Source organism: Salvia miltiorrhiza, chromosome 5, assembly GCF_028751815.1.
Source record: "Salvia miltiorrhiza cultivar Shanhuang (shh) chromosome 5, IMPLAD_Smil_shh, whole genome shotgun sequence".
Classification (NCBI taxonomy): Eukaryota; Viridiplantae; Streptophyta; class Magnoliopsida; order Lamiales; family Lamiaceae; genus Salvia; species Salvia miltiorrhiza.
In genome coordinates this window covers 40,863,745-40,874,712 of record NC_080391.1, presented here as the reverse complement: position 1 = coordinate 40,874,712, position 10,968 = coordinate 40,863,745, and the positions used below count along the sequence as shown (strand labels likewise).

Here is a 10,968-nt window from a genome sequence, read left to right as displayed (position 1 = left end):
AGCGCTCATTTTATACCGATTCCAATTACCCATGGATCGGAGAAACTAGCCCAACTGTACATTCGTGAGATTGTACAGCTACATGGAATACCAATATCCATTACTTCAGATAGAGATTCAAAATTTACTTCTAGATTTTGGATCAGTTTGCAGAAAGAGTTGGGAACGAGATTAAACTTTAGCACCGCCTTTCACCCTCAAACAGATGGACAATCAGAAAGGACAATTCAGACCCTTGAAGATATGTTGAGGACAGTGGTGCTAGACCGAGGAGGAAGTTGGGAATCAGTGCTGCCATTGATCGAATTCGCCTACAACAATAGTTACCAGGCAACCATTGATATGGCACCTTATGAGGCGCTGTATGGAAGGAAGTGTAGATCACCACTTTACTGGGATGAAGTGGGTGAAAGAAAAATCCTTGGGCCAGATGCAGTAAGCGAGATGATCGAGACCATCCGCCAGATTAGAGCAAGAATTAAAGAGGCCCAGGACAGACAGAAGTCTTATGCTGATACCCGACGAACTGAACTACAATTTCAGATTGGAGACAAGGTTTTCCTTAAAATATCACCCTCGAAAGGGATCGTTAGATTCGGTGTTAAGGGTAAGTTGAGACCCCGTTTTGTAGGACCTTATGAGATCCTAGAAAGAATAGGTCCCGTAGCGTATAGGTTGGCACTGCCACCTAGCTTTGGAAACGTCCACAATGTGTTCCACGTGTCACAGCTGAGACGGTACGTGTTTGACCCCAAACACGTGATTCACCAAGATGAAATGATTCTTAACCCAGATTTGACGTACGAAGAAAAACCTGAAGCCATTTTGGACCGAAAGGTGCAAGAGTTGAGGAATAAATCGATCGCGTCAGTCAAAATACTGTGGAGACACCATGGACCGGAAGAAGCAACGTGGGAACTTGAGGACCAGATGAAAGAAAAATACCCAGAACTTTTCACATAGGTATGCAAATTTCGGGACGAAATTTTTGTTAAGAGGGGTAGTATGTAACAACCCGCTCTTTTATTATATTTAAACCCAGTAATTATTTATTATTTAAATTCAACTTATAACACTGGATTATATTCTAATTAAGCAGGATTATTATTTTATTACCAAGTCAGTAGCTTCGCGTAAATAAAACCGCGATGAGAATTATTGAGTAAGCCAATAATTATTTATTTCAGATTCATAACTGACTTAGTTAAGTCATGTTATTTATTAATCACAATAGAATTAATTTTCTATTATTATTTCTTGAGTCGTGATTTATTCCGGTTTATGAAGAATTAAATCTACGGATTATATTTAAAATTTATTCTAGCTAAGAAAGGAAGCAGATATCGAGTAGTTTCATAAACACGCGATATTAACAAAACCCAGTAGTTGGATTTTTTTTTAAAAAAAATGCAATACAATATTACAGATATAGAAATTCCAAGACAAGAATTATTGCTTCTGTTTATACTTCACTTTACAAACCCCTATTTTTCTATCTATCTACCAACACTTAAAAAAAAAAGGAATAGTGTATGTGTGTGAAAGAAATCTGCAGCTATCCCTTAAGCGCATGCTCAGCCATATTTTTGACTCCAGCTCCACGCCTTTGAAATATTCTTCTTTGACTCCAGCTCCAGCAGCATATTTGCAAAATTTTCACACCCGAACACCTTCATGTGGTTTCAGATTTCAGCAGCTATTAATCCTCATCTCATACCCATTCCATACTTAAACGTTTTCATCATTCTCTGCCAAAGAAATTTTCAAGTATCAGTTAATTCTTGCTTCATTCAACTGCAACCTTCAACCAAAGCAAACATTAAGGTATTCTGTTTCTTTTCAATTTACTTCCTCCTGTTACATGATGCACACCCACAGAAATCATATTCATTAGATTGAAATGCATCATACGAAGGGAGTAGCATAACTAGTTACTTCTATAGAATCAAACCACACATGTTGTCATCATGCTATAACATTAAAATTTAGATCCACAGCAAGAGGCATGTAAGTATCATACTTTTAAGCAGAACCACGGACCTCACACGTTGATTATGAAATGTTTAAGAGATGGAATGAATCATATGCACACATCAATGGACTTAGTATATAGCTCTACTATATCACTTGAACAAATTTTTAAAGAAAACCAAGGTTACGGTAGAGTAGTTTAGACTTAGCTTCGAACGGGCTGGACACCAGGATCGAAACGACGACGGCGAGAACTTCGTCGACAAAACAGAACGGCTACATCGCGCTAGCTGGCAACTCACAGATGACGGCGAACCATGGAGGACGACGAGGCAGAACCCTGCTTCCTGTCGGAGCTCGACGGAGCAGGAAAAGAGAGGCCGAACACCGAAGAGGCAGCGGCGGTTTCAGGCGAGAAGCTCGCCTTGGTGCTCCACGAACAGCAGCAGCCGCGACTCCGGGCGAGCAGCAGCAGCCTGCAGCAACTCCAGGCCGCGACTCCGGGCAAGCCAACGGCGGCGGGAACTCCGAGCGAGACGAACGACTGAAGGCCAGATCCGTCGACCTCAGGCGAACAGCAGCAGCCCACTGACCGCTCGTAGCTAAAGCAGGCGGAGGCCCAAGGCGGACGGCTGTTGGCTGGCAGGAGGCGAGGCGGCGTGACCCGAAGCGATGCGAGACGCCGTCGCACGGGGTGGCGCTGCCGAAGGCCAAGCGCCGCTAGCCACTGCGAGAACGGAGCAGCAGCAGCAAGCGCTCGTCCGCTACCGGAAACGTGATGGAAAGAGAGGGCAGATGGGAGGCGGCGAGCGTGTGAGGATGAGAGAGAGAGATAGAGGAGAAGAGAGAGCAGGCGGCGTGGTCGCACCTGCCTCACGCCGGCCTCGCTGACGACCGGAACGGCCAGGACGCGGGGAGGAGATGGCTGGATCGAGCGAGAGAGAGAGATGATGAACAGTGTCCGATTCTTGAGAATTTAGAGAGATGATGAATAGTGTGTGAGTGTGTTGTGAGAAAGAGAAAGAGATGTGCAGCGTTTCTTTCTTAATAATTGAGAGAGAGGGAGTGTATGCTTTTAATAAAAAAAAAAAAAGAAGGGGAGAGATGCAGCGTGAGTTTTGAATTAAGAGAGAAGAATGTTTTGCTTTAATTAAGAGATGGTGGGTTCTGCTTTTAAAAAAAAAGGGGAAGAACCGATGATGATGGTGATTTGTGAGAGATAGGAAAAGTGTTATGTTTATAATAAAAAGATAGAGAAAAAAATTCGACAACTTTAAAAAAAAAAAAGGGATTTGTTGATTAATTAAAAAAGAGTGTGTTAGTGATTGATTTTGAAAGAAAAGGGAGCCGGGTTTGGGCCGAAATTTTTGGACTCTTTTATTGGGCCTAGTTCATTTTATTTGTTGGGCCGGGGATTAATTCATTGAGCCATCTTTTTATTTCTATCTGGGCCGAATTTATTTAATGTTCTTGGGCTGGAATTTATTTAATTCTATTGGGCCTGTTTCAGATTTGTTTAGTTCAGCCCAGCTGTTAATTCGTCATTTGGGCCGATTAAAGTGTCTATTGGACTAAGATTAATTCTTTCCAGTCCACATTAATTATTACTTGGACTCCTATTATTTATTAATAATGGGTCTCGAATTTATATTACTTGGGCTCCTACGATTTAATTGATTAAGTCCAATGAAATTTATTTATTTAACCCAATAAGAATTATTATTTTAGGCCTCTTCATTAATCCTAATTATTTTAATTAGTGATTAATATTAAAATTACTAATTATTTTAAGGGTGATGATGGGCTCACTTATTGGGCTTCATGATTTTATTATCTTGGGCCTCATTTGTTGGGCTCTAGAATTTAATTGATGTTGGGCCTAATATTATTAATGCACTGGGCTTCGAATTTATTCATTTGGGCTCGAATTAAATTCCTATCGGGCCATCATAATTATTCTATTAAGTTTAATTAGAGAAAATTTTAAGACTTACTAATTATTAATTAGTAAGTGAATTAGATTATTTTTAAGATGAGTAGATTATTAAATATTAATAATTCGACCTCATAAGACGAGCTTTATTTCCTTAAATAGGATTAGCATCTCATAATTTAATTAAAGGAATATGAGTCATGCATAATCATTTCACGCATCCTCATTTATTGAGATTTTTTCGAGAATTAGAATCTTATTTTATTTTCTCGAATTAAAGGTCAAGCACCAGAGTTAGAGCTAAACCGTGAGTCTGCTATTCAGGTGGGCTTTCTACGTATAAACTAAAATTATATATTAGAATTGTTAAGACTTTATGCTTATGAATTTAAATGATATTGTCAATGCCTAAATGCTTTATGTTTTATTATTAATTGCCTATCTGATGTTAATCGAATTCGGATTCTGGATGGGACCGCAAATCCCTTCGGAATTAGTGTACACCCTTGTGATCGTGAGTCATCTAGCGGGTTGGCCGATCATAGTGTCCGTAGAGGGAGGCTGTAGTAGCCCGCTCTTTTATTTATGATTAAGATTTGTAAATGCGATATTTAATTATTGCATCCTCCAGTAATGTTAATCCAGCTGAGATTCTGAATTAGATATTTCCACATGAAATGATCGTGAATTATTCATTGAGTAGACAATGATTTATTTTCTAGAATGATAACTGACTTAGCAAAGTCAGGTTATTAATTTTATATGCTATAGTATATTATTTCTATCTATTATTGTTACTTGAGTCGTAGATTTATTCCGACTTATTAATCTAATTAAATCTACAGATTTAATTTAGATATTAGACGACATGTGAAGCGAATTGAATTTACGGATTTGATGTAGAATTAGCAGGCAAGAAATTAGATATCGATATTCAAGATACGTGATTAATGGGAATAATCAATGTTTGATTGCAAACACGCAATTTTATTAGCAAAACTCGAGATTAGTATTATTGATACACAAGATATAGATTTATCGAAGACTGAAGGATTTTCTTCACTTTACTCCTACCATATAGCTAGTACACGCAGCAATAAAGAAAAGAAAAAGGGGAAAGGAAAGAGAAAGGTGCGTGTGTGCACATAGAATAAAATAGCTGCAACAACAGTAGTTCTGATAACACTCATGTCCCATCCTTTCCCCTGTAGTAGCTTGCGGCGCTTGCGGCTGGAGCAGTAAGGGGTCTTTCAACCACCCTACTGATAAAACATGTTATTATCATAATGCAGAGAATAAAGAGAAGCAAGATTATTGTTGTTGTATTGCTTACTTTTCCTTGATTACAATGCATCCTTATATAGTATAAGGATGGATAAAAAGTCTTACAAAATCTTCTTAAAATCAAAATACACACTCTTATATTCAATTCAAAGATCTAATCTTTGAATTGATTTTAATACTTTTGACTATTGATTCTTATTTTCAACACCTACAGCCACCCTACCTCTGTACCATCTCCGTAGAGTGCTCCAGTGTTCAGCCAACAACCATTCCCTCTTAGTCTTAAACCTCCAGCCAGCAATCTCACTTCATTCTCTCCCATTCCACACTAAGGACTTTTGAGAGAGAAACGGGAGAATCCATTGCTGCTGCAAGACTTCAAATGAGGTAAGCCCTGACTTAAATCTCCTCCACCTGCTTCCATGATTCCACCTTCATTTGTTAAGAAAAACAATGCATAATTCTATTTCAGTTTGTCTCCACGAGAATCAATAGCAACACAGCAGCCACCCAACAGTTTGAACATATCCAAGGTATTTCACTATCCCAAGTATTCAATCCAATGCATGCATCATACCATCAATCACATGTTTGAATAAGATACAGAGTATACAGATGAGTGTATGCATAAAGGGACTTAGCAATCACAGGAAGTTAGTTTATATACATGTTCTTCATGAGGCAAATGCATTAAGAACTCTTATCAAACAGATGCAATCACATGACTAGTATTGATCTCTCGCATTTAGTAATATAGGAGCCAAGAGAGTTGAGCTATGAATTGCCAAAAACTAGAAGTTCTTCTTCACAGCAGAGTATTACTGGACTTAGCATTTAGGAGGGAAGAGAGAGGCTTACTCAAGGTATTTTGCTGTACCTGATTTTCATTGAACGGGGACGGATGCCGGTTGATGTCGACGCTAACCGCGAGGAAAAAGGAGGGGGCTGACTGCCCTGTTCCGCGGGACTTCAGGAAGAGGGCGCTGTTCTACCGCTTGTCGAAGGCTCGGAGAGATGGGAGAGTACCCCTCACCGGAGCCGTACAGTGCCCACGACTTCTTCCGGAGCCGAGGTGAACCCCGGGTTCAACCCCAAGGGAGAAGAGGCGGAGATCGCCGGACTCGTGCGCAGCAGCGGCAAATCTCGCCGATTCTGGAGTGCAGCGGCACGGCGAAGCCGAAGATTCCAATAGCAGCAGCGGCGTTAATCGACGGAGGCGGCGGAAATCTCGAAGGCAGCCGACGACGCAACAATAGGCAACCGTGAGCAGGCCTCTGCTTTGCTAGAGATGAAGGGACGACTGAATCGGGACCGGAATGACTCGGAGGAGGCGGCCGAGACCAGAACGCGGCGACGATTTCCAGAAGTCTAAGGCACGATTTTGGGCTCTGGCGGAGGAGAGAGCGAGACGACGCTGCCAACCATTCGCCGGTTGCTCAGTGACAGCGGCGGGCGCTCGCGGATCTCCAGAAATGCCGCGGCGGCGGCGAGTTTGCTTTGCCGGAGTTGAGCCAGAGGGCCGAAAGAGAGGGAGAGAACAGGAGAACAAGGGGGCGGCAGCGGCGCCTCGCCGTTGCCAGCAGAGGGAGATGGAGAAGCAGCTAGCGGTCGTGTCACCGCCGGAGGGAACGATGGAGGTAGTGACGTCGTGCTGGCCGGATTTGGTGGGCTGAGAACGAGAGAGAGAAGAGAGGGAGGGGGGTCGACGGATTGAGAGAAAGAGAGAGACGAGTTGGGTGAATAAGAGGGTTGGGCCATTTCCTTGGGCCTCACCATTTTATTTGATTTTGGACAAAATTCAATTATTTTTCTTCTTTTGGGCTGAAAGTTGGGCGTTTGTATTATTTTTATTTTACTTCTTTACAATTGGACTAAGTTTAATCATCTAACTTGGGCCCAGAGTTAATTATTTCAGTTGGACTGCTAATATTTTATTTGGGCCCTGATTCATTTAATTATTTGAGTCCAATAATCTCAATTGGGCCAATTTTAATTGTAATTGGGCCTTTGTTATTTTATTTCGATTGGGCCTCCTATTTGTTTTCTTTGGGCCTTTTTGTTATATTATCTTCGTTGGGTCTCGTTTGATTTATTTAATTGAGCCCAGCTAATCAAATTATTTATTTATTGGACCAAGATTTATTTAATTACTTAAGCCAATGAATTATTTCAATTGGGCCTTTTATATTAATTATTTCAAGCCCACTTCTGCTTAATTATTTATTTAGCGGCCTTATGTCGAGCCTATTTAACTATTTAAACTTACAACAGTACTTTCTTCCTTTTATTAAGCCGATTGAGTTTTAGGAGGTTATAAAGCGAGTAAGTCGAAGTATTTATTTATTTCTTTTCTATCGATTACCTCGAATGAGATTTATTTAATCAGTGGATTAGAACATCCTGAAGAGAGTAGATTAATTTTAGTTAATTATCCGGCTTCATGAGACGAGACTTAGCTTTTGTTTAAATCCGATAGCCTGGATTAACAATAGAAATTCCCTGATTATTATCTCAGAATAATAATTCATGCATAAGAGGATCATGCATCGTATTCTCATTATTTGAGGATTTTGCTCGAGCAGTATCTTATTTATATTCTCGTGATAAAGGTCAAGCACGAGATTAATAATCAATCAAGGAGCTACTGTACCGCAAGAGTTGCTGTCAGGTGGGCATTACTTTCATATATATCAAATGAGTTTAAATGTTACGTTCAAGCAAGTTATTTCATGACTAAATTAATTGAAGTTATTTCAAATATTGTCTTGCCATAAAATGTTTAAATTTCAGTATGATATCTATCTGATGTGACTTTAATCATGTAATCGAATTCGGGTCTTGAGCAGTTGATAGCTATCCTGCCAGGGCTAGTGTACACCAGTGACCGTGAGTCATCAAGCGGGTTGGCCGGTTAAGTGACCGTGAGAGGTGGCCACCTCTCCGGCACACAGGTCCAGATATGATAGATTACAAGAGAACTTAGACTGATCAGTCGAACTTTAAGAATCACAAATGAATTTAGTAAGCTTGGGCCTTTTAGCTAAAACTCCCTTGCTGTACTGTTTATGATGGCATGACAATTTACAGTTTTGAAGCATGTATTTTTACAATTAGGCATACGTGCCCACTGAGTACTCTCGTACTCAGCCCTGCATATATTTCTAAATGTGTAGGTTGAGCAGTGGCTGATGAAGATGAAGTGAAGAGCGGAGCTTTTGTCAAAAGTTAAATGAATGAACTCTTGGATACATGTCTTCATACATGTAATCAGATTATGTTATTCCGCTGCGTATTCTTAAGTAATAAGTCTTTTGAATTAAGTCGGATTTATCCGAACTTACTAGTTAATTGAATCTTTGTGGCTAAACATAAGTTATATTATAAATGTCCCCTTCGCTGTCAAAGATTAAGTTCGATCCTTCATTATATATTTACCCTTTCTATCCCCGCTTCTAATCTTCCTCCCTTAGTCATGGTTTTCCGACTTAATTATCCTTAATTAAGTCCGGTCGTGACAGAATGGTATCAGAGCAGTTCGTTTGCTCTGAACCCAAGAGTTACCCAATTAGTCCTAAATTTGATATTAGTATAAAAGAGTCAGTCAACAAAAGCTCATCACTTCATCACATCGTTACGCTCAACAAGAAAGAAAGAGGTAATGATTTCTTTTATCAAACGTTGGAAAGTTCACGTTTCATGCGAATGTACAGATGCTTATATGTAAGTTTTATGTCTTATTGATTGATTAGATATCTCAATAAACTTAGAAATATTAAGAATGCATGATCACTGTTACGAAAGAACAGTAGAAGGTAGAAATTCAGTTATCTTTCACTATAGCCATAGTGAAGAGCTAAGCAAGAGGAAGAACATCAAATGTCACTTGAAGAGACACGAGAATTCAATGAGAAAAATGCAATGAGACGAAAAGAAGAGTGTCACACATGAGTCTGTGATACGGGCATAGTTCCTTATTCAGACTATTCGCCCGTGATAACATACCGAACCAACTATTGCTTGACCCGACAAGAACTTACTTGAGACATTGCTCATAGTGATGAGTAGCTAGCAGTTGCGTAATGAGCTAAGCCTCATTTCAAACCCCTCAATTATCACCAGTTATGGCGTGAAGAGAACCTTCATGATTTATGATTGAACTATAGAATTAGACTCACATAGAGTCATAAAGCTTAGTGTAATGATGTTATAGTGTTGCTATTAGAACTGTCACCTTATAATTTCAGATATTCGGAACCTTTTTACATTACACATGAGCATGATTTAGAACCCCTATTGATTATGATCGCCTACTACGAACCGGAAGGACGAGATGTGACATGGGTAACTAGAAGTTACCGACCATTATGATCGACCAGAGAAATCTATACAAGTGCGTAAGACGAGAGGAGTTCCCGAAAATATTTTAGAGTTTAACAAGAGTTAAAAGTATCAACAATGGTTCGATGCTAAAGTCAAAATATTGAGATTCTAATGAGACCCTAAGGGTATACTCAAGTTAAGTTTACATACCTTAGCTGATCAGAGACATTTCCCCGGCTAGAATGTCTCGAGTGGAACATCCAGTCTAGTAATCAGAATGAAAGTAATAACTAAAGTTGTTCCATGATTTAGTATTGTGTGTGGTGACACAGACCTTGTAAAGATGCTCAGAGATGCAAAATCTATTTCCTGTAAAGGCGTGAGAGAGTGCTTCGAATTACATAAATGTATTACAAGCATTATGAGAATGAACGCTAGATACAAGAAGAACGACATTAGGATCGTTCAAAGGATGAATATTGAATAAGGTCGAATGTGTTTGAATGGTCTTGTTTCGTGTAAAAAAAAAAGATTTTAAGAAAAAGTGTTGATTTTAGGAGGAAGACCCCAAGCTTGGGAAGCTTCAGCATATTCTCAAGGATAAATTTTAGATGTAAAAAAAAAAAAAAAAAAAGGTGGAGATCTCAGACCAGAAGTACCTTTTGCAGCCCAATAAACAAAGAGTTACCAAGTTCGGAAAAGTAATTCCGTGTGACTGAGAAGTAATTGTGTTGGACCTGGCCAGTCCACATGACTAAAATCTCAGTAGTCGTCATATATGGGTCTCTAAACCTATATATATTTAAACTTTCATCTGAAAAGCCAAACGGGTTTCGATTATTAGGTCATTTCGTTCCGACCTCCTAGTCAATTCATTTCTACCCTGAGGTCATTCCTTTTCAATCATTTGACAAAATTGTTGATTCACTTTGCATAATTGCCATTTGTGACTTTAATCATTGTGGTTTATTAGTTGTTAGTAGATTTTCGGTGACCTAAAGACAAACAAGTATTCACCAGATTAAATCCATCAGACACGTATGCCTCGACCCAAGGGTCAATCACGTGATGCAACTAGACCATCTCTTACGGATTTGGTAAACGTTATTATTTTTAGAAAACAATGATTGTTCTGATGCTTTGGTATGCCCTATGTTGGCTTAGTCATGTTTGACTAGTATTAGTACGGAAAGATTGGCTCCGTGACCAAATTCGTTGGTGATGGCATTGTTAGACAACCAGTTCATCATGAGTAGTACTTGAATGGATCAGTATATCCAGATCCAGATGTTGATGCAAAAGTTCTCATCGAAGGAATTTTCTTATGTCTATTTAGCGACCTTATCGGTCTTTTGCGGCAAGTCACTTCCGCCACATTTTACTTATATGCTTATACAAGGAAGAGTGCGAGCAAGATTTGAGAATCAAGAAACGGTTTACAGAAGCGATGATATGCATAG

The 10,968-nt window shown here is 39.5% G+C and overlaps 1 long non-coding RNA gene across 1 annotated transcript; it reads left to right on the top strand.

Annotated features, from left to right (window-relative positions):
- The first annotated feature begins 4,956 nt into the window (after positions 1-4,956).
- LOC131024444 (uncharacterized) lies at positions 4,957-8,624 on the top strand. Its single transcript, XR_009101841.1, has 4 exons — positions 4,957-5,575; positions 5,661-5,721; positions 7,798-7,856; positions 8,362-8,624. It is a non-coding gene; the product is annotated as an uncharacterized LOC131024444 (long non-coding RNA).
- Positions 8,625-10,968: the final 2,344 nt, after the last annotated feature.